The 24,514-nt window shown below is 40.1% G+C and overlaps 1 protein-coding gene across 7 annotated transcripts in view; it reads left to right on the top strand.

The window, feature by feature from the left end:
* The first annotated feature begins 3,881 nt into the window (after positions 1 to 3,881).
* Positions 3,882 to 24,514, top strand: part of BCLAF3 (BCLAF1 and THRAP3 family member 3) — a 64,854-nt gene continuing 44,221 nt past the window's right edge. For all 7 annotated transcript variants that reach the window (XM_036841058.1, XM_036841061.1, XM_036841056.1 and 4 more), the window contains exon 1: positions 3,882 to 3,997. The gene's annotated coding sequence lies outside the window, so the exon portion shown is untranslated. The remainder of the gene's footprint in view (positions 3,998 to 24,514) is intronic.

The following is a 24,514-nucleotide window of genomic DNA, read 5'->3' as shown; positions in this document are numbered from 1 at the left end:
TATAAATCATTTCTGTCTGTGCTCCACTGTTGACAAAGCCCTTTAAAAAGTAAAGGTAGGCTTCCCTGGTGGCGCAGTGGTTGAGAGTCAGCCTGCCAATGCAGGGGACACTGGTTCGAGCCCTGGTCTGGGAAGATCCCACATGCCGCGGAGCAACTGGGCCTGTGAGCCACAATTACTGAGCCTGCGCGTCTGGAGCCTGTGCTCCGCAACAGGAGAGGCCGCGATGGTGAGAGGCCCGCGCACCGCGATGAAGAGTGGCCCCCGCTTGCCGCAACTGGAGGAAGCCCTCGCACAGAAACGAAGACCCAACACACCCAAAAAGAAATAAAGAAATAAATTTAAAAAAAAAAAAAGAATCTTAACTTTAAAAAAAAAAAAAGTAAAGGTAAAGAAAGGACAGCGTCCACAAAAAAGTGCCTGTATCATGGGATGGAAGAAAAAGAGGAGGAATCAGGGCCAGCTAAGCATTATACATCAAATTTCACTGACAGTATTAAGCAGCATAGCCAAAGTCAGATACTTAAGGAAAGAGAAAATTCACCTGGTCTGTCAGTCCTGGGTTATAAGCACTAATGTAGATGCTGAAGCCATGACCAACATAATACAAACCATCTAGACAAAAACTATGAGAAAAATCTGGGCCAACAGCATTGTCAAGGGATGAGAAAGCTGTTTGTCCTACTTCTTCCTAATTATCTTATTCTCACATCAGCATTTAAAAAAGAAAGCTATACAGAAGGATGGCTGGAGATACATATCAGGGCAGCTGGCAGGTTTCCCCAGAAAACAGTGTCCCTCCAAAAAATGACAATGACAATAGGCACTTTATCTAAGTCTGTATCAAAGCCTGATATTCATTCTCTCTCCCTCTCTCTCTCTCTTGCTCTCTTTTAATATGACTTCTTTTTTTCTGGTTTAAGAATTAGTAGTTTAAAAACTACTCAATTTTATCAAGTCTCTATGTCCATCTTCTGGTTTACAGGAAATACAAGCCATAGAGAAGTGGTTCTCAAACTTGAGCATGCTTCAGAATCTCCTGGAGGGCTTGTTGAAACTGTGCTGGGCCCCACCCCCAGAATTTCTGATTCAGCTTTAAAGCAGAAGGTTTAAGATCCAATGTATGGTCCCACTCTTGCTCCTTTTATTCTGGTATGACACCAGTAATGTCTCAGATAGCATCAGTTTCTTCACCCTGGGTCCCAGACAGAAGAACCAAAGCTGACCCATGATGGACTTGAAATATAAGTGAAAAATAAACATTCGTTGCTATAACCCACTGAGATTTGGGGTTTGTTATCATAGCGTAATTTATTCTTACTAATATAGAGCCCTTATATTAAGCATACTTGGCATTCTAGAGCAGGTTTGGCTTTGCATGAAAATCAAAGAAAAAATAAATGGAAAGGCAGATAATATTTCATTTCTCTTAGGCTTGTTCTGCCTATGTATGTGTGTGTGCTATTCATATACACAATCAAGAGCTATGAAACCTTATGCAAACTACTTAACCTCTGCCCACAGAACCAGCATATAGGGCGAGGGCCATCTCCTTGTGCTTATTATTAACCAGTAATAAGTCTGAACAAAAATCACCTTGTTCAAAGATGAATCAAAAGAATATATTGATATATATATGTATATTTTGTATACTTCATTATATATGTGTGTGTGTATGTGTGTGTGTGTGTGTATATATATATATATATATATATATATATATATATATATATATTTGTGAAATATAAAACCTAATCGTGGAAGAGAAAGAAGAGCATACTTATGAAAATGACTGACTACGGAATCCAAAAGAGGAATTTTATGACCAGTTTACCATCCTTTTGCAAGAAGATAGGCCTTCTATAAAACTAGAACAGAAATTCATAAGGAAATGAAAGGGTGAGATGGAAAGTCAATAGGATGAGTTGAAAGAGAAGGATGGGGTGGGGGGGAGAGAAGGAAATGATGGAAGGAAACAAAATTATCAATAATAGAAATTGAGTAAAAACAGAGGCAGAAATAATGCTTTTGGAAATCTTATCGGTAACATTGAAAGCAGATTGGAGGTCTACCAGAATGCTGAAAAACGGTAAACAGATGAAAATGATAAAACAGACGTTTACCACAAATAATTGCTCTTCCTAAAAGAGAGACCAGAACAAATGGAGCAGAAACAATTCTTGAAAGTAGAATGGAAGAAAACCTTCCTGAACTGAAGCAGATTAAAAGGTCTCACACCTTTTAACCAGACAGAAGGGATAATATGTGCAATGGATTATTCATCTTAAACAGCAAACATTTCAGTATAGCCAGGGCATTGAGCACAAAGGGGAGAGAAGTTAGAGAGGTAAGTATGAACCAGATAATGAAAGGCCTCATAGACTATGCTGGGGAATTTCTCTCTGCAAAACAGGAAGCAGAAATCATGTATGAAGAGAGGGAAATGATCACTGGTATGGGGCTTAAAGAGAGTGGTAAGGGTTAGTAACAACAATTACTGGAAATGAGAGTGGTCACATAAAAGGATTTCTAAGAGGCACCAAGGCTGTCCACTGTGGTGAGTCTCCATAAATTTGTAGTGGTATCATTCTATTATAGTTGTGTAGCTTTTTCCTCCCAAGTAGTGCTTGGAAACATAGACGTGGGGATGGAAAATGCAGATAACTGGAGTGTTTCAAGGTGGTGGTTTGATGTTGGGACGTATCAAAGGGCAATTCAAGGGGCTCTGCCTACAAGAGTGGTTGAAGTCAAAGGCCATGGGCTTCAGTCAGGTAGAAGGTTCAGGGGATGTGAGAGCTCTGTGGTTTTTGAAGAACAAGTATATTGGGACTAAGGGAGAGATAGGACTACAAGGATGAGGATTGAGTCCAAATAAATGGGGTTGGTAAACTTCAGGTTTTAGCTATGAAGCAGTATAAAGTGATGGATGTCTACATTTTATAGAATGGGTACCTGGAAATGGGTGGATTAAGTAGAATAGAGGTAAAGTCATCTGGACCGAGGAAGTTAAGGAAACATGGCTTAGTCATGGGTGTTGGTTTCATCAGGATGATGGCAGTAATTCAGATGGGGAGGAAAACTAATGCAGTCAGTAGACGACAGTGACAAGGGAGGGTAGAAGGTCCACCAGATGGGGTGGACTCTGAAAGAGAAATCTTGCAAGGGGTAAAAAGAACATCAAAGTGTCAAGTGAGAAAGCGCCAAGAGTGAGGATATACTACCTTTGGGGTGCTGGATGGAGTGTGGGAGGAGAGAAATCAAAAGAGTAGGTAAAAATGAGTCAGTATTTTGAATTGCACGGTGGAGAGATGTTGGTACCATTAACCTATTCGGGAGGTACAGAGGAGAGGTTTTGTTTTCTGGGTACAAGCTTGATTTGAGGCCATGGGGAATAGTTAGCGATTGAGTAGGCAGGAGAGAGGCCACAGCCTTGCAGGTTCAGGTAGGCTGGCTCTGGAAGGGCTTTGAGGGACAAGCCAGGGGCTGGAAGGCTGAGGCTCATCTGCTCCGCTCATCTGCACAACGCTGGAAGGCCCACGGGACCAAGCTCCTGCCTCTGACTGAGGGGTGAACTCCGATCTCTGACCCTTAACCCTCAGGATCCATGGACCCAGCGTGTTCTTTCCTTCCCGGCGGGCGGGCGGCAGATGGCGCATGCGCCCTGGACAGAGAGGCAGAGGTGGGAACGGCCGGCAGAGGGCGCAGGCGCTCTGGCCGGAGCCTCCCGGGCGGGGCAACCCTCGCTGGGAAAGAGTTGAGAGCAGAGGTCGGTGGGAAAGCGGGCTCCGCGCTAGGCAGCGGGCAGTGGGCGTGGCTAGGACGGGGGGGCGGGGCGAGGCGGTTCCGGAAGGAAGTGGTTCCGGGTCCCGCGGCCCAGTTGAGGGAGCTGCGGTGCGGCTCCTGTGGGAGGCGGCGGCCGTGTGAGGGGCGAGGCCTGAGGGGCCGGCGGCGGCGGCGGCGGCGGCCGCGGCGGCGGCTGCGGGAACTTCCCGGACGGGTGAGCGGCCCTGGGGGGCGGGCGGCGCGAGGAGGTCCCGGCCTGCGGGGAGGGCGTGTCCGTCGCCTGGGAGGGGCGGTTCTTGGGTGGCGGGTGGGGCGGGGGGGGAGGATGCGGAGGCCCAGCTCGGGATCCCGGGGGACTGCTCCCCTGCCCCTGTCTCTGGCCACCGGACCGGTGCCTTATTTTAGACGCGGCGACCCGGGCACCTGCTGCCGAGGCCCCCGATCCTCGCCCATTGTCCGCAGGCTTTGGTCCCCGGCGATTTGGAGCGTCTGTCATGGAGACGGGGGGAGGGCGGGGCGGTGTCCAGGGACGGTGCCCTTTTCCCAGAGGCGGCTCCGGACGCATCGCCTGCGGGACCCGAGCCGAGGAGCCCCCGCTTTGTCCTTCTTCGGAGGCTCTCCTGCCGCGCAGCGGCATCTTCTCCGGTAACGTCCAGAATGAGTAGTGAAGGCTGCTCTTTATCCTGCATTGTAAAGTAAAACTTGTCTTTTTAGAAACGTATACTGAATATTGGCGCATCTCCTGTGCTTCTTTAGGGTGTATTAGGAAACTGGGCCGGGCACTGTCAGGATTGTCCTGTCGGTAGGTCGGGAGGGAAAGAAATGTGAGAGAAACTTATCCTCCCAAATATTTTCCTGCCGAGGTGCTTTTCGAGCTGCCTCTTAGGTGACTGCTTTTCTTTTCTGGAACAAAGTAAAAACTACAGGTAGAAATCAAGAAAGTCTCTCAGACTTCTGGCCAGGCAACCTTTTTAACGTTTTTCTGTATGCGAACTGGTACGAATGAAAGACTGGAATTTGAAAAGAAAAGGTTTTGATGTGGATTCATGGAGAGTGCTTTATTTTTCAATGGTGTTTTAATGATAACGGTATAGAATGCTTTATTTTTTCATGTGGTATTTTTTAAAATGGCTGCTAAAATGTTCTTTTGAAAGCCCTGCCCTTGCACACCCTCCCCAGAAGCCTTTAAAATGTCTGATTAGAAACATTTAGTCATATTTATATACAAAATTTCTAAAATACGCAAAACCACCGTGAAGAAGGTGCACTCTTTCACCATTCAAGTAACCACTGTGAATATGATTACACTGGGGATGCCCCTCCAGTCTTTTTCTATGCAGAGACGAATGCATGAATTTTTCTAAAGTGGATTCTTTTTGGTAACCGTTTTTTTTTTTTTCCTGACTACATAGCATGCCATTATTTGGCTGCAGTAATTTATTTAGTCGGTTTTTTTATTCTCAGTTTTTCACTACTTAAACACATTGTTGGTGAATTGTAAAACCTGCACGTCCATGATTACTTCCTTAGTGTACATTCCTAGATGATAGAATTGTTGGGTTTTTTAATGTGAATTTCCCTCTGGAAAGGATGTGCTATTTTGCACTCCCACCAACAATCTGTGAGTGTCCTTTTCCCCACCCTAGCAAAAGGCAACATTTAAAGGATTTCTATAAGAACACTTTGGGGCCATTTATGTTCTTCTCCAACCAAGTACAGGTATCCTTCTCTGGCTATCACCTCTTTTTTTTTTTTTTTTTTCCTTCTTATTTGTTGATGGCAATTTGGTTTCTCATCTTCTATTTCACCTTTACCAGTTTAGTAAAGAAGGGTTATCTAAGTGAGGCAAAGGCATTATAAAGCGAACAGATTTGAAGTCAGGACTTCCTTGAATTCCAGTATATCTGATTACCTTGAACATGTCACTTACCTTTTCTAAGGGACTATTTCCTCAACTCTGAATTAGAGATTATAGTGCCTTTGCCTTACCTTTCTTACAGGGTGATTTTAAGGGTCAAATGAGACATTTATGGAGAGTATATTTAAACATACTTTGTCTCATTGCTAATTATTGCCATCTTGTAAAAATTTCAGAGCACATAAGCATCTTGATTTTTTAATGTAAATTTCTGAATTCAAAAAGCTGTTCTGTGATACCCTTTGCCCCCACTCTTTCACCCCTTAAATTTGAAGTTTTATACTGCTGCCCTAGATTATATTGAAAATGATATCAGAGTTATGAAATTAGGTGAATGAATGAATCCACACATGTTGAAGGAGAAAATATTTAAAGGCACTATATATAAAGCTGAGAGGGACAGATAAAAAGCTAAATAAAACACAGTCCTTGGGATCATGATAAATAAAACATAGTCTTTGTGCCCTATAGGCTACAGAATATCCAGACAGCTAGGGAACATAAAAGCTGCTTTCCAAATTTAGACGGCAATTTTAGATGTGATGCAGGATGTCAACTATTCTCAAGTGTACTAAAGTCCAATTCTGCTGACCGAGCATCTACGCAAATGACCAGGCAGTCTCTTCAGAGTCATCTTTATGAAGGTAGGAGTTGCAAGGTGGGGAAGTGTTTGTATTGGAGTCTGAGAACCTGGATGCTGATTTTAAGTCTTTCTCTTGGGGCAGGTTGGTTAACTTTTTTGAGGATTGGTTTCTTCACCTGTGAAATGGAGGTAATTCCAGCTTCCTCAAAGGCTTGTGAGGATTAAAGGCTTGAGATAGTGTTTGCAAAACACTTAGTGAACTAGGAAGTACTGATACTCATGTGATCCTTCTTAGCTAGTGAAGACTGAGCTTCTCTAGTAAAGAAACTAGGACTCTTCCAACTTTGTATGGCTTGCCTCTAGCAGTCACTGGCACTCAGCAATGTTTGCCAAATTAACATAAAATGTGACCGCTGATAAAAATTCAGTCTGGACCTTTGAAGAAGGTAATATGTAAATGTGGAATATTGGGAGAGGTTGACTACATTATTTGGAGTTGATACTAGGAATCAAAGGAAACATTGAACTAATTGGACCTAGACTCATTCCTACTATGACTGTCATTCTACATTATGTCCCCAATGCCATGCACATAGTGTCTCCTTTCCAACATTAAACCTCTCCTTATCAACATTAAAATGGGAGCTCAAGTTGCTCCCATTTCAAAACCTCTTCCCTAGACCCCTATCACCCAGCTGCAAGCCAGTTTCTCTCCTCCTATGCCAGACAAACTTGTTAGAAGGTGTTGTTATTAATTGGCTTTCTCAGTTTCCTTACCTTCCACTTAGTCCTCAAGCCATGTGTTAACACTTTTCATTGCTTTTATTGGGTCTCTATGCAGCTGTTGCCATAAAAGTCTCCTTTCTTGAAACATCCTTCTATGCTCTGGGGTTCCCTCCTTCCTCAGAGGTGTTCTTTCTCAGTCTTCTTGGCTGGTTCATCTCCTTGAAAGGTTGATGTTTCTGTAGGCTTGATCCTTCTCGCGATATACCAGCTCTGGAATAATTTATAGAGTATTGAGGCAATCTGATGTTTGAAGGTTTGGTAGAATTCCCCTGTGAAACGATCTGGGCCTGATGCTTTTTTATGGGATATTTCCTTAATAACTTTTTCTGTTTCTTTTATGGAAGTTGGTCTGTTTAAGCTTTTTAATGTGGTCAGTTTTAGTAATCTCTATTTTTCTAACAAATTATCCCTTACATCTGGGCTTTTAAATTTATTGGATATAATCTCTTACGATTCAAAATTTTTCTTCTATTTCAATGGTTATTTCCCCTTTGCTCTTTCTTATTTTGTGTATTTGTGCTTTCTCTGTTTTTTCCTAGGCAAGTTATATAAGTTATTTAGTGGTTTATCCATTTTAATTTTTCCAAAAACTACAGAATTTTGAATTATTACTTAGATCTAGTTTTCTATTCTCTTCCTCTACTTTTGTTTTTATTGTTTCCTTCCTTGTGCTTTCTTTGTTATTTTTTAGTTTCTTTTTTTTTTTACCTTGGAAATAAATTTATTTACTTTTATTCTTTCATTTTTATTGATAAATATGTTTAGTGCAATGAATTTTCCTTTGATCACTGCTTTAAATGCATCCCATAGAATCTGATATGTAGTGCTTTTATTGTCATTATTTCTTTAAAAATTTACCTTAGAGTACCCAGGAGTTGTTTAATAAGAGGTTTTAAAATTTCTAGGTGGAATTTCTCTTTTTTGTTTTTATTAGTAAATTCTAGTTTTATTGCATTATGATCAGAGAGTATTGCTTGTAATAGTTCTATTATGTGGAGGTTACTGATGTTTTCTTTGTGACCTAATATATGATTATTTTTGGTGATGTGGTGTGGGCACTTCAGAAGAGTATTCTCTAGTATCAGAGAGTAGAGTTTGATAAATATCCTTAAGATTTACCCTGTTGATTATGCTGTTTAGATCTTCTATCTCATTTTTGGCTTACCTAATCTGTCTAATATACCACTGAGAGTGGTATATGAAAGTCTCCTATTATTAGTGTTTCTATCTGTGTCTCCTTGCATCTGTTGTAGTTTTTGCTTCATAAAGGTGGTTGCAATGTTATATTCATGTAAATACGTGTATTTTTTTTTAATACACGTATTTTTTTTTCTCTTTTTATTTTTATTTGTTCTCTTTCATCGAGGATTGTGGCTTTTAGCATTAAAAAGTGTCTTTCTTTGGCATGATGAATGCTTTGGGGCTTGAATTGTGCTTTGCCTGATTCCAGGTTTGCCACCCCTGCTCTCTTTTTGTTTCCAGGTGCCTTGTATAATTTGGCCATCCTTTAACTTTTCACAATCACTTTGTTTTAGATGTTTTTTATACAACTCCTTGTTTTGTGAGCCAAATTGTACCTGTTTATTTTAGTAGATGAGTTAATAAGCCCACCACATTTATTGTTAGGACTGATATATTTGGTCTATCGTAATATTTTATAATCATGTGTATTTTGTTATATTTGCTATTTCTTTTTGCTATGAGGTGTAGTTTTTGCTCTTTTATTTTAAAAAGAGGAAGGTTTTTATTTTTGTTCTAATGGTTAACCTTTGTACTTACACCTTTTAAAATGCCCTTACTCCCCTGTTTATTTAACCTGTTCTGTGTGTGAGAGAAATACATTTCATCCATGAAATCAAAGTAGAATAATGGTAGGCAACATTGGGGTTCTGTATCCACTTCCAGCTCCTCCCTACTGAGGAACTGGTGACAGCACCCAGCCGCTGTGGCTGGGAGAATAAGCCATGCCCTGCTCTCCTGAGGTCTGGCTTCCTCTGAACTGCTGATCGCCCTCTTGTTCTGTGGGCTCTAACTTGGTCCCGTTCTGTGCTGCCAGCGTGGCGTCTTTGTTGTAAGGGCTTTCGTGGGCAATTCTTTGCACTTGTAAATGCTGAACTCACATTTAGTATGGGATCTCTGTCAGTTGATTTTTTTTTTTTTTTGGTAACAGCTTTACTGAGATATAATTAACATACCACACAATTCACCCATTTAAAAGTCTACAATTCAGTGTTTTTTTAGTATATTCACAGAGTTGTGTAACCATCATCACAGTCTAGTGTTAGAACATATTCATCCCACCAAAAAGAAACCCTGTGCTCACTCCCCCCAATGCCCCCCTCCCCCCACCGCACCTAGGCAACCACCAATCTACTTTCTGTCTCTATGGATTTGCCTATTCTGGACCTTTCATATAAAGCAATCATACAATATGTGGTCTTTTGCGACTAGCTTCTTTCCCTTAGCATAATGATTTCAAGGTTCATCCCTGTTTGACTGTGTGTCAGTACTTCATTCCTTTTTATGGCCAGATATTTTTATGGCCAGATAATATTCCATTGTACAGGGATACTACATTTTGTTTATTCATTCATCTCTCAATGAACATTTGAGTTGTTTCTACATTTTGGCTCTTGTGAATAATGCTGTTATGAGCATTTGTGTACAAGTTTTTATGCAGACATATATTTTTATTTCTTTTGGGTGTATACCTAGGATTTGAATTGCTGGGTCATATGGTAACTCTATGTTTAATTTTTTAAGGAACTGCCAGACTGTTTTCCAAAGTGGCTGCATCATTTCTTTTGAGTTTATTTTCCCTTGGGCACCTTGTAATTTATTCTTCACTTCTGAGATAATTTAGTCTTTTTCTCCCATTCTTTCCCCTTAGTTCGATTAATTTTTTTTTCTGTCATATCACTATGTTTTTTGGTATGTTTCTGTTCTTAGTTTTTAAATTTCTGATTCAAGGTGAGTTTTAAAAAATATATATTCCTAAATGCTTTTGGATATATTTAATTCTGTTTAGAGTATACAGTTAGAGTTTTCTTCTGCTTCATGTTTTTTTGGGGAGGAATTTTCCTCAGTTGAGAAATTCTCTTTTTCCACTTTCTTGTAAACACATGGGGATCATCAGACTAAAATTTTTGCAAATCTAATGAGTATGAAATGGTATCTCCTTGTTTTAATTTTATCTTCGTAGTAGGTAGTGTTGAATATCTTTTTGTATGTTTATTGGACAGTTATGTTTCCTCTTTGTTGAAAACTCTAAGGATAGAGTTGCCATTTATTGAGGTGGAACAGACCTTGGGAGGAGCAGATTTTGGAGGAAGGTCAGAAGTTTGCTCTTGGACATGTTTACAGCATCCAATAGGCTTTTGGATGTGGAAGACGGCAACACAGAGGATAGGTGAGGGCTGGAGATGTCAATTTGGGGGTTGTTAGTATATAGAGAGTATTTAAAGCCATGAGACTGAAGGAAAGTGCAGACTGGGAAGAGAGTGTAGACAATGAGAAGTCAAAGACTAAAGTCACTATTTAGAGGAAGACTGTGTTCACTATTTAGGGGTCAGGCTGATGAGGGGGGAGGTGAGGAAAAACCAGCAAAGGAGACAGAAAGCATTGTTAGAGGTAGGAGGAAAACCAGGAAAGTGTAGTATTCTGGAATCCAAGTGAAGAAAATGTTTCTGGGAGGAAGGTGTGATTGACCATCAAGTGCTGCTGGTAGATCCAGGAGAAGGGGGGAAAATAGCCATTGGATTTAGTAACATGGATTTCGTTAGCGATCTTGACTGGAGCAGTTTGGTGGAGTGGAAAGCTAGATTGGTGAGGGGCCAAGTAGAATGGGAGGAGAAGAATGGGAGAGAATGACTGTGGTATACAGTCAGCCCTTTGAGGAATTTGGTTGTAAATGGAGAGAGAGGTAGTAGAGTGATGGGAGGGACCTAATGGAGAGGGGGAAGTGATGTCATGGAAGAAGAGGAGAATTGCTTTCAGCTGGGTGAGGGGATGTGTCCAGTTCTGTCCTGGTTGGGGTGGCCTTTTTTGACACCAGCATCCCCTTCAGCATCCTCCTGGGAGTGGATGCCCCTGCTGTCCAGTCATCTTTCCATGTTCAAGGGCACACAAATTCACTCACTGCCCCTACACAGTTCACTCCGAAGGAGGAGTATAAATGAATTTCTCTTTTGTAATTGACATCTCCTTCTCCCCAGTCACAAACCCTGCTGGTGTTTCTGCCTTTTTTTTTTTTTTCTCGCCCTCTCTGTCTTAAAGCTTCCTTTGATTAACTTTGCTAGTCACAAGTAAGTTAGTTTAAATCAGGGATCAGCAATCTTTTTTGTAAAGGACCAGATAGTAAAAATTTTAGACTTTGTGGGCCACATACAGTCTCTGTTGCATATTCTTCTTTTTAAACAACACTTAAAAAATGTAAAAACCATCTTAGCTCAGACTCTAGGGTTTAAATTAACTCTCCTCTCTTATGCATTAAGCCCCTGAGCTACTACTGTTCATTACTAGCTGATGCACCCGAAAAGCAAATGCAAATAAAGTTAACTTAAAAAAAAAAAAAGCTTTATTGAGATATATTTTACAGGTTTAAAATGTACAATTCAGTGATTTTTGGTATGTTTGCAGAGTTGTGCAACCATCTCCATAATATCTGCTCTAATCTTACAGCACTTTCATCACCCCAAAGCTAACTTTTTTACAGCTTTGAGGTATAATTTATATGCAATAAAATTCACCCATTTTTGAGTGAATAGTTTGAATTTTTCTTTGTTAGTCATCCATTTTATGCACATCAGTGTATACATGTCAATCCCAATCTCCCAATTCATCCCACCACAACCCCCACCCCCCGCCGCTTTCCCCCCTTGGTGTCCATACGTTTTTTTCTCTACATCGGTGTCTCAATTTCTGCTCTGAAAACCGGTTCATCTGTACCATTTTCTAGGTTCCACATATATGCATTAATATACGATATTTGTTTTTCTCTTTCTGACTTACTTCACTCTGTATGACAGTCTCTAGATGGATCCACATCTCTACAAATGACCCAATTTCGTTCCTTTTTATGGCTGAGTAATATTCCATTGTATATATGTACCACATCTTCTTTATCCATTCGTCTATTGATGGGCATTTAGGTTGCTTCCATGACCTGGCTATTGTAAATAGTGCTGCAATGGACATTGGGGTGCATGTGTCTTTTTGAATTATGGTTTTCTCTGGGTATATGCCCAGTAGTAGGATTGCTGGGTCATATAGTAATTCTATTTCTAGTTCTTTAAGGAACCCCCATACTGTTCTCCATAGTGGCTGTATCAATTTACGTTCCCACCAAGAGTGCAAGAGGGTTCCCTTTTCTCCACACCCTCTCCAGCATTTGTTGTTTGTAGATTTTCTGATGATGCCCATTCTAACTGGTGTGAGGTGATACCTCATTGTAGTTTTGATTTGTATTTCTCTAATAATTAGTGATGTTGAGCAGCTTTTCATGTGCTTCTTGGCCATCTGTATGTCTTCTTTGGAGAAATGTCTATTTAGGTCTTCTGCCCATTTTTGGATTCGGTTGTTTTTTTTTTAATATTGAGCTGCACGAGCTGTTTATATATTTTGCAGGTTAATCCTTTGTCCGTTGATTCATTTGTAAATATTTTCTCCCATTCTGAGGGTTGTCTTTTTGACTTATTTATGATTTCCTTTGCTGTGCAAAACCTTGGAAGTTTCATTAGGTCCCATTTGTCTGTTTTTATTTCCATTACTCTAGGAGGTGGATCAAAACAGATCTTGCTGTGATTTATGTCAAAGACTGTTCTTCCTATGTTTTCCTCTAAGAGTTTGATAGTGTCTGGTCTTACATTTAGGTCTCTAATCCATTTTGAGTTTATTTTTGTGTATGGTGTTAGAGAGTGTTCTAATTTCATTCTTTTACATGTAGCTGTCCATTTTTCCCAGCACCACTTATTGAAGAGACTGTCTTTTCTCCATTGTATATCCTTGCCTCCTTTGTCATAGATTAGTTGACCATAGGTGCGTGGGTTTATCTCTGGGCTTTCTATCCTGTTCCATGGATCTATATGTCTGTTTTTGTGCCAGTACCATATTGTCTGGATTACTGTAGCTTTGTAGTATAGTCTGAAGTCAGGGAGTCTGATTCCTCCAGCTCCTTTTTTCTACCTCAAGGCTGCTTTGGCTATTCGGCGTCTTTTGTGTCTCCATACAGATTTTAAGATTTTTTCTTCTAGTTCTGTAAAAAATGCCATTGGTAATTTGATAGGGATTGCATTGAATCTGTAGATTGCTTTGGGTAGTATAGTCATTTTCACAATATTGATTCTTCCAATCCAAGAACATGGTATATCTCTCCATCTGTTGGTATCATCTTTAATTTCTTTCATCAGTGTCTTATAGTTTTCTGCATACAGGTCTTTTGTCTTCCTAGGTAGGTTTATTCCTAGGTATTTTATTCTTTTTGTTGCAGTGGTAAGTGGGAGTGTTTCCTTAATTTCTCTTTCAGATTTTTCACCATTAGTGTATAGGAATGCAAGAGATTGCTGTACATTAATTTTGTATCCTTCAACTTTACCAAATTCATTGATTAGCTCTAGTAGTTTTCTGGTGGCATCTTTAGGATTCTCTATGTATAGTATCATGTCATCTGTAAACAGTGACAGTTTTACTTCTTCTTTTCCAATTTGGATTCCTTTTATTTCTTTTTCTTCTCTGATTGCCGTGGCTAGGACTTCCAAAACTATGTTGAATAATAGTGGTGAGAGTGGACATCCTTGTCTCGTTCCTGATCTTAGAGGAAATGCTTTCAGTTTTTCACCATTGAGAATGATGTTTGCTGTGGGTTTGTCGTATATGGCCTTTATTATGTTGAAGTAGGTTCCCTCTCTGCCCACTTTCTGGAGAGTTTTTATCATAAATGGGTGTTGAATTTTGTCACAAGCTTTTTCTGCATCAATTGAGATGATCATATGGTTTTTATTCTTCAATTTGTTAATATGGTGTATCACATTGATTGATTTGCGTATATTGAAGAATCCTTGCATCCCTGGGATAAATCCCACTTGATCGTGGTGTATGATCCTTTTAATGTGTTGTTAGATTCTGTTTGCTGGTATTTTGTTGAGGATTTTTACATCTATGTTCATCAGTGATATTGGTCTGTAATTTTCTTTTTTTTGTAGTATCTTTGTCTGGTTTTGGTATCAGGGTGATGGTGGCCTCATAGAATGAGTTTGGGAGTATTCCTTCCTCTGCAGTTTTTTGGAAGGGTTTGAGAAGGATGGGTGTTAGCTCTTCTCTAAATGTTTGATAGAACTCACCTGTGAAGCCATCTTGTCCTGGACTTCTGTTTGTTGGAAGATTTTTAATCACAGTTTCAATTTCATTACTTGTGATTGGTCTGTTCATATTTTCTATTTCTTCCTGGTTCAGTCTTGGAAGGTTATACCTTTCTAAGAATTTGTCCATTTCTTCCAGGTTGTCCATTTTATTGGCATAGAGTTGTTTATAGTAGTCTCTTAGGATGCTTTGTATTTCTGTGGTGTCTGTTGTAATGTCTCCATTTTCGTTTCTAATTTTATTGATTTGAGTCCTCTCCCTCTTTTTCTTGATGAGTCTGGCTAATGGTTTATCAATTTTGTTTATCTTTTCAAAGAACCAGCTTTTAGTTTTATTGATCTTTGCTATTGTTTCTATTTCATTTATTTCTGCTCTGATCTTTATGATTTCTTTCCTTCTGCTAACTTTGGGTTTTGTTTGTTATTCTTTCTCTAGTTCCTTTAAGTGTAAGGTTAGATTGTTTATTTGAGATTTTTCTTGTTTCTTGAGGTAGGCTCGTATAGCTATAAACTTCCCTCTTAGAACTGCTTTTGCTGCATCCCATAGGTTTTGGATCTTCGTGTTTTCATTGTCATTTGTCTCTAGGTATTTTTTGATTTCCTCTTTGATTTCTTCAGTGATCTCTTGGTTATTTAGTAACGTATTGTTTAGCCTCCATGTGTTTTGTGTTTTTTACGTTTTTTTCCCTGTAATTGATTTCTAATCTCATGATTTCAATTTTCTTAAATTTACTGAGGCTTGATTTGTGACCCTAGATGTGAGCTATCCTGGAGAATGTTCCGTGCGCACCTGAGAAGAAAGTGTAATCTGCTGTTTTTGGATGGAATGTCCTATAAATATCAATTAAATCTCTCTGGTCTACTGTGTCATTTAAAGCTTGTGTTTCCATATTGATTTTCTGTTTGGATGATCTGTCCATTGGTGTAAGTGAGGTGTTAAAGTCCCCCACTGTTATTGTGTTCCTGTCGATTTCCTCTTTTAGAGCTGTTAGCAGTTGCCTTATGTATTGAAGTGCTCCTATGTTGGGTGCATATATATTTATAATTGTTATATCTTCTTGGATTGATCCCTTGATCATTAGGTAGTGTCCTTCCTTGTCTCTTGTAACATTCTTTATTTCAAAGTCTATTTCATCTGATAGGAGTACTGCTACTCCAGCTTTCTTCTGATTTCCATTTGCATGGAATATCTTTTTCCGTCCCCTCACTTTCAGTCTGTATGTGTCCCTAGGTCTGAAGTGGGTCTCTTGTAGACAGCATATATATGGGTGTTGTTTTTGCATCCATTCAGCAAGCCTGTGTCTTTTGGTTGGAGCACTTAATCCATTCACATTTAAGGTAGTTATCGATATGTATGTTCCTATGACCATTTTCTTAATTGTTTTGGGTTTGTTTGTTTTTTTGTTTTTTAACATCTTTATTGGAGTATAATTGCTTTACAATGGTGTGTTAGTTTCTGCTTTATAACAAAGTGAATCAGTTTTACATATACATATGTTCCCATATCTCTTCCCTCTTGTGTCTCCCTCCCTCCCACCTTCCCTATCCCACCCTTCTAGGTGGTCACAAACCACCGAGCTGATCTCCCTGTGCTATGCGGCTGCTTCCCACTAGCTATCTATTTTACGTTTGGTAGTGTTTATATGTCCATGCCACTCTCTCACTTTGTCACAGCTTACCCTTCCCCCTCCCTATATTGTCAAGTCCATTCTCTAGTAGGTCTGTGTCTTTATTCCCGTCTTGCCACTAGGTTCTTCATGACCTTTTTTTTTCTTCCTTAGATTCCATATATATGTGTTAGCATACTGTATTTGTTTTTATCTTTATGACTTACTTCACTCTGTATGACAGACGCTAACTCCATCCACCTCACTACAAATAACTCAATTTCGTTTCCTTTTATGGCTGAGTAATATTCCAATGTATATATGTGCCACATCTTCTTTATCCATTCATCTGTCGATGGACACTTAGGTTGCTTCCAGGTCCTGGCTATTGTAAATAGAGCTGCAATGAACATTTTGGTACATGACTCTTTTTGAATTATGGTTTTCTCAGGGTATATGCCCAGTAGGGGGATTGCTGGGTCGTATGGTAGTTGTATTTTTAGTTTTTTAAGGAACCTCCATACTGTTCTCCATAGTGGCTGTATCAGTTTACATTCCCGCCAACAGTGCAAGAGTATTCCCTTTTCTCCACACCCTCTCCAGCATTTATTGTTTCTCGATTTTTTGATGATGGCCATTCTAAGTGGTGTGAGATGATATCTCATTGTAGTTTTGATTTGCATTTCTCTAATGATTAATGATGTTGAGCATTCTTTCATGTGTTTGTTGGCAAACACATGTAAAGCTTTTGATTTCTCCATCGAATCTGAATGAGATCCTTGCCGGCTAGAGTAATCTTGGTTGTAGGTTCTTCCCTTTCATCACTTTAAGTATATCATGCCAGTCCCTTCTGGATTGTAGAGTTTCTGCTGAGAAATCAGCTGTTAACCTTATGGGAGTTCCCTTGTATGTTATTTTTCGTTTTTCCCTTGCTGCTTTCCATAATTTTTCTTTGTCTTTGATTTTTGCCAAATTGATTACTATGTGTCTCGGCGTGTTTCTCCTTGGGTTTATTCTGTATGGGACTCTCTGCGCTTCCTGGACTTGGGTGGCTATTTCCTTTCCCATGTCAGGGAAGTTTTTGACTCTAATCTCTCCAGCTATTTTCTCGGGTCCTTTCTCTCTCTTCTCCTTCTGGGACCCCTATAATGCGAATGTTGTTGCGTTTAATGTTGTCCCAGAGGTCTCTTAGGCTGTCTTCATTTCTTTTCGTTCTTTTTTCTTTATTCTGTTCCGCAGCAGTGAATTCCACCATTCTGTCTTCCAGGTCACTTATCCGTTCTTCTGCCTCAGTTATTCTGCTATTGATTCCTTCTAGTGTAGTTTTCATTTCGGTTATTGTATTGTTCATCTCTGTTTGTTTGTTCTTTAATTTTTCTAGATCTTTGTTAAACATTTCTCACATCTTCTCGATCTTTGCCTCCATTCTTTTTCCGAGGTCCTGGATCATCTTCACTATCATTATTCTGAATTCTTTTTCTGGAAGATTGCCTACCTCCATTTCATTTAGTTGTTTTTCTGGGGTTTTATCTTGTTCCTTCATCTGGTACATAACCCTTTGCCTTTTCATCTTGTCTATCTTTCTGTGAATGTGGTTTTTGTTCCACAGGCTGCAGGATTGTAGTTCTTGCTTCTGCTGTCTGCCCTGTGGTGGATGAGGCTATCTACTAGTTTGAATTTTAATAAAGCTAATTTTAATATTAGCAGAGGAAAATATTCTAAGTAATATCTTTTTTCTCACATAACCAGTAAATCTCACTTGTAAACATTTTCTCCCAAGTGACCTACACCTTTCCCTTTAAATCAGTAGTTTTATAGTCCTAGAGCCAGCAGAATCCGCATCACCCGGGAACTTGCTAGAAGTGGGGCCCACCCCAGAAGAGAACCCAGCATTCTGTGTTGTAACCAGCCTTTCAGGTTATTTTGCAGTGCACTAAAGTTGGAGAACCACCACTCTAAGGTCTATCCCTGAGTGGAACTGCTGAGTCGTAGGATATGAGCGTGTTCAAGTTTAACGGGTACTGCCAACCCCTTCCAAAGTGGTTATAAATGTGTATACTCACCTCCTTAGCAGTGTACGTGAGTCCCCATCTTTCCACAGCCTCACCAACACTCTGGAATATGCAACTTCAGGGTTTTTTTGTTTGTTTGTTTTTTGTCATTCTGACAGGTGTGGCATGGTTATGATCTGAATTGGTATTTACTCAGTTACTATTGAGGTTGAACGTCTCAGATGTCCATAGGTCATTTGAGTTTTCTGTTCTGTGATGTGCTGTTTGGAGTCTTTTGCCTGTTGAAATAAATATAATTAAGTAAACAAATAATCACAATGTATTGAAATAATTGCAGAATAAACTCAGAATTCCCAAGAAGAAAGAAACTCAGGGGGAAAGAAAGAAAGTCAAGGAAAGAATTTCAGGGAAGATTATGGTCAAACAGTCCTAAAAGAATAGGGATTTGTCAGGCAGAGTGAGGGAAAGCCATCTATGTGATATGAACAGAACAGCCTGATCAGGGAAAAGCAAGTAGTTTGCTGTGGTGGACTAATAGGATATGTGGAGGAAAAGACATATATAAGGCTAGGAGAAAGGTAGGGAGTGACTAGATGTATGTATTTTAAATTTGTTTAATCTTTTACTGATTGTTGGGCATTTGGGTTATAACTAGTTTGGGTGGATTTTTTTCTTTCCTATTATAAATGAAGCTTATATAAACATCTTAGTATATATACCTGCTTTTTTCTTTTAAATTATTACCTTAGAATAATACATTTAAACTGAAATTATTAGTTTAAAAGAAAGTAGGCATGATTAGTTTCATAATTTCTTACATATTTCAAGGTTACCTATCATTAGGGATAGGCAAATCAAAACTGTGGTGAGGAACCACTTCACTCCCACTAGGATGGCTATAATCAAAGAGACAGACAATAACAAATGTTAGTGGGGATGTGGAAAAATTGGAACCTTCATACATTGCTGGTGGGAATGTAAAATGATGTAGCTGCTTTGGAAAAGTTTGGCAGTCTCCCAAGAAGTTAAACATAGAGTTATTGTATGACCCAGCATTTCTACTCCTAGGTTTATACCCAAGAGAAACGAAAAACTGTGTCTACACAAAAACTTGTACACAAATGTTCATAGCAGCATTATTCATAATAACCAAAAAAATAGAAACAACCCAAATGTCCATTGAGAGATCAATGAATCTTAAAATGTCGTGTACCCATACAATGGAATATTATTCAGCCGTAAAAAGGATGAAATACTGATATATGGTAAAACCCTTGAAAACATTATGCTAAGGGAAAGAAGCCAGTCACAAAGAATCACATATTTGTATGATTCCGTTTATATGAAAGGTAAAGAGTAAGTAAATACATAGGAACCGAAAGTAGATTACTGGTTCTCAGAGGCTAATCTAAGGAGGAGAGGAATGGGGAGTGACTGCTAATGGGGTTTCTTTTACAGGGGATGAAAATGTTCCAAAATTAGATTGTGGTGATGGTTATGCATCCCTGTTAATATAGTAAAAAACATTGAACTGTACACTTAAATAGGTGAATTGTACGGTATGTGAATTGTATTTCAGTAAGTGTTTTGCAAAAAATAAAATGGATAAAAAAATTACCCTCTGGGAAAGATACACTTTTTCATCATCACCAACAGTATTTGGTGTCTCCCCCACAACCTTTGGGTTTATTATATTTGTTCAATTTAATAGGTATATACCCAAAGCTTCTTTAATTAAATTATAAGATCCCTCAGTAGAATGTAAGCTCCAGGAGGGCAGGAAGTTTTTCCTGTTTCTCTTCACTGCTGTCTCCCCAGAACAGTGCCTGCCAAATAATAGGTACTCAGTAACATTTGTTAAATGAATACTTTTTTTTAACATTTTTATTGGAGTATGATTGCTTTACAATGGTGTGTTAGTTTCTGCTGTATAATGAAGTGAATCAGTTATATATATACATATATCCCCATATCTCTTCCCTCTTGCATCTCCCTCCCTCCCACCCTCCCTATCCCACCCTTCTAGCTGGTCACAAAGCACCGAGCTGATCTCCCTGTGCTATGCAGCTGCTTCCCACTAGCTATCTATTTTACATTTGGTAGTGTATATATGTCCATGTGTCTTCCCTGTGTCCTCAAGTCCATTTTCTAGTAGGTCTGCGTCTTTATTCCCGTCTTGCCCCTAGGTTCTTCAGGACCTTTTTTTTGTTTTTTTTTAGATTCCATATATATGTGTTAGCATACGGTATTTGTTTTTCTCTTTCTGACTTACTTCACTCTGTATGACAGACTCTAGGTCCATCCACCTCACTACAAATAACTCAATTTCGTTCCTTTTTATTGCTGAGTAACATTCCATTGTATATATGTGCCACATCTTCTTTATCCATTCATCTGTCGATGGACACTTAGGTTGCTTCCATGTCCTAGCTATTGTAAATAGAGCTGCAATGAACATTTTTATATTTGTAGTTACTAAGAAAACACTTTGCCCTTTAGTGTCTTAATTTCATAGTACATCTGACCTAATTGTTCTTCCTAGCCTCACATTCTTTTTGGAAAGAAGCAGTGTATAACTAAATGAATTGAATTGAATGTACTTCTGGTGAGTGATCTAGTTCAAGTCGTTTGATCTTATATACTATTACTTCCTTCTGAAATGTATTATAACAGTAGTTTGCAAATGTTTGACTATGAGGAATCCCTTTTCAAACCAATGTCCACATAGTTATAGTTGTACTTTTTGTATCAGTCAGTGGAAAAACTACATAGTGACAAGAAGCCATTTATATTTTAACAGTGGCCATAGTATCTTCAGAAATTTGCAAAATAGAGGTTCTAATATATGAGACATATACTTATTCATTCTGTAGTCTGTGTATGGTGGCTGTATGTATTATTCATGGGCCCATGGCAGTAATTTTGAAACCCATCAGGGGTTTGGAGCCAGTAAGTTGGGCACTACTTAATTATAGTATCAAAACTGAGCAAGAGGTGGTCGGAGAAGATGGCGGAAGAGTAAGACGCAGAGATCACCTTCCTCCCCACAGATACATCAGAAATACATCTACACGTGGAACTTCTCCTATAGAACACCCACTGAACACTGGCAGAAGACCTCAGACCTCCCAAAAGGCAAGAAACTCCCCACGTACCTGGGTAGGGCAAAAGAAGAAAAAAAAAACAGAGACAAAAGAATAGGGACGGGACCTGCACCAGTGGGAGGGAGCTGTGAAGGAGGAAAGGTTTCCACACACTAGGAAGCCCCTTCGCGGGCGGAGACTGCGGGTGGCGGAGGGGGGAAGCTTCGGAGCCACGGAGGAGAGCGCAGCAACTGGTGCGGAGGGCAAAGCGGAGAGATTCCCGCACAGAGGATCGGTGCCGACCAGCACTCACCAGCCCGAGAGGCTTGTCTGCTCACCCACCGGGGCAGGCGGGGGCTGGGAGCTGAGGCTCGGGCTTCGGTCGGATCGCAGGGAAAGGGCTGGGGTTGGCGGCGTAAACACAGCCTGAAGGGGTTAGTGCACCACGGCTAGCCGGGAGGGAGTCCGGGGAAAAAGTCTGGACCTGCCGAAGAGGCAAGAGATTTTTTCTTCCCTCTTTGTTTCCTGGTGTGCGAGGAGAGGGGATTAAGAGCGCTGCTTAAAGGAGCTCCAGAGACGGGCGTGAGCCGCGGCTATCAGCGCGGACACCAGAGACGGGCATGAGACGCTAAGGCTGCTGCTGCTGCCACCAAGAAGCCTGTGTGCGAGCACAGGTCACTCTCCACACCTCCCCTCCTGGAGCCTGTGCAGCCCGCCACTGCCAGGCTCCCGTGATCCAGGGACAAATTCCCCAGGAGAACACACAGCGCACCTCAGGCTGCTGCAACGTCATGCCGGCCTCTGCCGCCGCAGGCTCGCCCCACATCCGTACCCCTCCCTCCCCCCGGCCTGAGGGAGTCAGAGCCCCCGAATCAGCTGCTCCTTTAACCCCGTCCTGTCTGAGCGAAGAACAGACGCCTCAGGTGACCTACACGCAGAGGCGGGGCCAAATCCAAAGCTGAACCCCGGGAGCTGTGCGAACAAGGAAGAGAAAGGGAAATCCCTCCCAGCAGCCTCAGGAGCAGCGGATTAAATCTCCACAATCAACTTGATGTACCCTGCATCTGTGGAATACCTGAATAGACAACGAATCATCCCAAATTGAGGAGGTGGACTTTGGGAGCAAGATATATTATTTTTTCCCCTTTTCCTCTTCTTGTGAGTGTGTATGTGTATGCTTCTGTGTGAGATTTTGTCTGTATAGCTTCGCTTTCACCATTTGTCCTAGGGTTCTGTCCATCCGTTTTTGTTTGTTTGTTTTTTAACTTTTTAAAAAGTTTTTTTCTTAATATTTTTTATTTTAATAACTTTATTTTATTTTATTTTATCCTTTTTCTTTCTTTCTTTCTATTTTTTCTCCCTTTTATTCTGAGGCGTGTGGATGAAAGGCTCTTGGTGCTCCAGCCAGGAGTCAGTGCTGTGCCTCTGAGGTAGGAGAGCCAACTTCAGGACACTGGTCCACAAGAGACCTCCCAGCTCCACGTAATATCAAACGGCGAAAATCTCCCAGAGATCTCCATCTCAACACCAAGACCCAGCTTCACTCAACAACCAGCAAGCTACAGTGCTGGACACCCTATGCCAAACAACTAGCAAGACAGGAACACAACCCCACCCATTAGCAGAGAGGCTGCCTAAAATCATAATAAGGCCACAGACACCCCAAAACACACCACCAGATGTGGACCTGCCCACCAGAAAGACAAGATCCAGCTTCATCCACCAGAACACAGGCACTAGTCCCCTCCACCAGGAAGCCTACACAACCCACTTAACCAACCTTAGCTACTGGGGACAGACACCAAAAACAACAGGAACTACGAACCTGCAGCCTGCAAAAAGGAGACCCCAAACACAGTAAGATAAGCAAAATGAGAAGACAGAAAAACACACAGCAGATGAAGGAGCAAGGTAAAAACCCACCAGACCTAACAAATGAAGAGGAAATAGGCAGTCTACCTGAAAAGGAATTCAGAATAATGATAGTAAAGATGATCCAAAATCTTGGAAATAGAATAGACAAAATGCAAGAAACATTTAACAAGGACCTAGAAGAACTAAAGAAGAAACAAGCAACGATGAACAACACAATAAATGAAATTAAAAATACTCTAGAAGGGATCAATAGCAGAATAACTGAGGCAGAAGAACGGATAAGTGACCTGGAAGATAAAAGAGTGGAAATAACTACTGCAGAGCAGAATAAAGAAAAAAGAATGAAAAGAACTGAGGACAGTCTCAGAGACCTCTGGGACAACATTAAATGCACCAACATTCGAATTATAGGGGTCCCAGAGGAAGAAGAGAAAAAGAAAAGGACTAAGAAAATATTTGAAGAGATTATAGTTGAAAACTTCCCTAATATGGGAAAGGAAATAGTTAATCAAGTCGAGGAAGCACAGAGAGTCCCATACAGGATAAATCCAAGGAGAAACATGCCAAGACATATATTAATCAAACTATCAAAAATTAAATACAAAGAAAACATATTAAAAGCAGCAAGGGAAAAACAACAAATAACACACCAGGGAATCCCCATAAGGTTAACAGCTGATCTTTCAGCAGAAACGGTGCAAGCCAGAAGGGAGTGGCAGGACATATTTAAAGTGATGAAGGAGAAAAACCTACAACCAAGATTACTCTACCCAGCAAGGATCTCATTCAGATTTGATGGAGAAATTAAAACCTTTACAGACAAGCAAAAGCTGAGAGAGTTAAGCACCACCAAACCAGCTTTACAACAAATGCTAAAGGAACTTCTCTAGGCAAGAAACACAAGAGAAGGAAAAGACCTATAATAACAAACCCAAAACAATTAAGAAAATGGGAATAGGAACATACATATCAATAATTACCTTAAATGTAAATGGATTAAATGCTCCCACCAAAAGACACAGACTGGCTGAATGGATACAAAAGCAAGACCCATATATATGCTGTCTACAAGAGACCCACTTCAGACCTAGGGACACATACAGACTGAAAGTGAGGGGATGGAAAAAGATATTCCATGCAAATGGAAATCAAAAGAAAGCTGGAGTAGCAATTCTCGTAACAGACAAAATAGACTTTAAAATAAAGACTATTACAAGAGACAAAGAAGGACACTACATAATGATCAAGGGATCGATCCAAGAAGAAGATATAACAATTGTAAATATTTATGCACCCAACATAGGAGCACCTCAATACATAAGGCAAATACTAACAGCCATAAAAGAGGAGATCAACAGTAACACAATCATAGTAGGGGACTTTAACACCCCACTTTCACCAATGGACAGATCATCCAAAATGAAAATAAATAAGGAAGCACAAGCTTTAAATGATACATTAAACAAGATGGACTTAATTGATATTTATAGGACATTCCATCCAAAAACAACA

The sequence above is a fragment of the Balaenoptera musculus genome, chromosome X (genome assembly GCF_009873245.2).
Source record: "Balaenoptera musculus isolate JJ_BM4_2016_0621 chromosome X, mBalMus1.pri.v3, whole genome shotgun sequence".
Classification (NCBI taxonomy): domain Eukaryota; kingdom Metazoa; phylum Chordata; class Mammalia; order Artiodactyla; family Balaenopteridae; genus Balaenoptera; species Balaenoptera musculus.
This window is presented reverse-complemented; position numbering and strand designations above follow the sequence as displayed.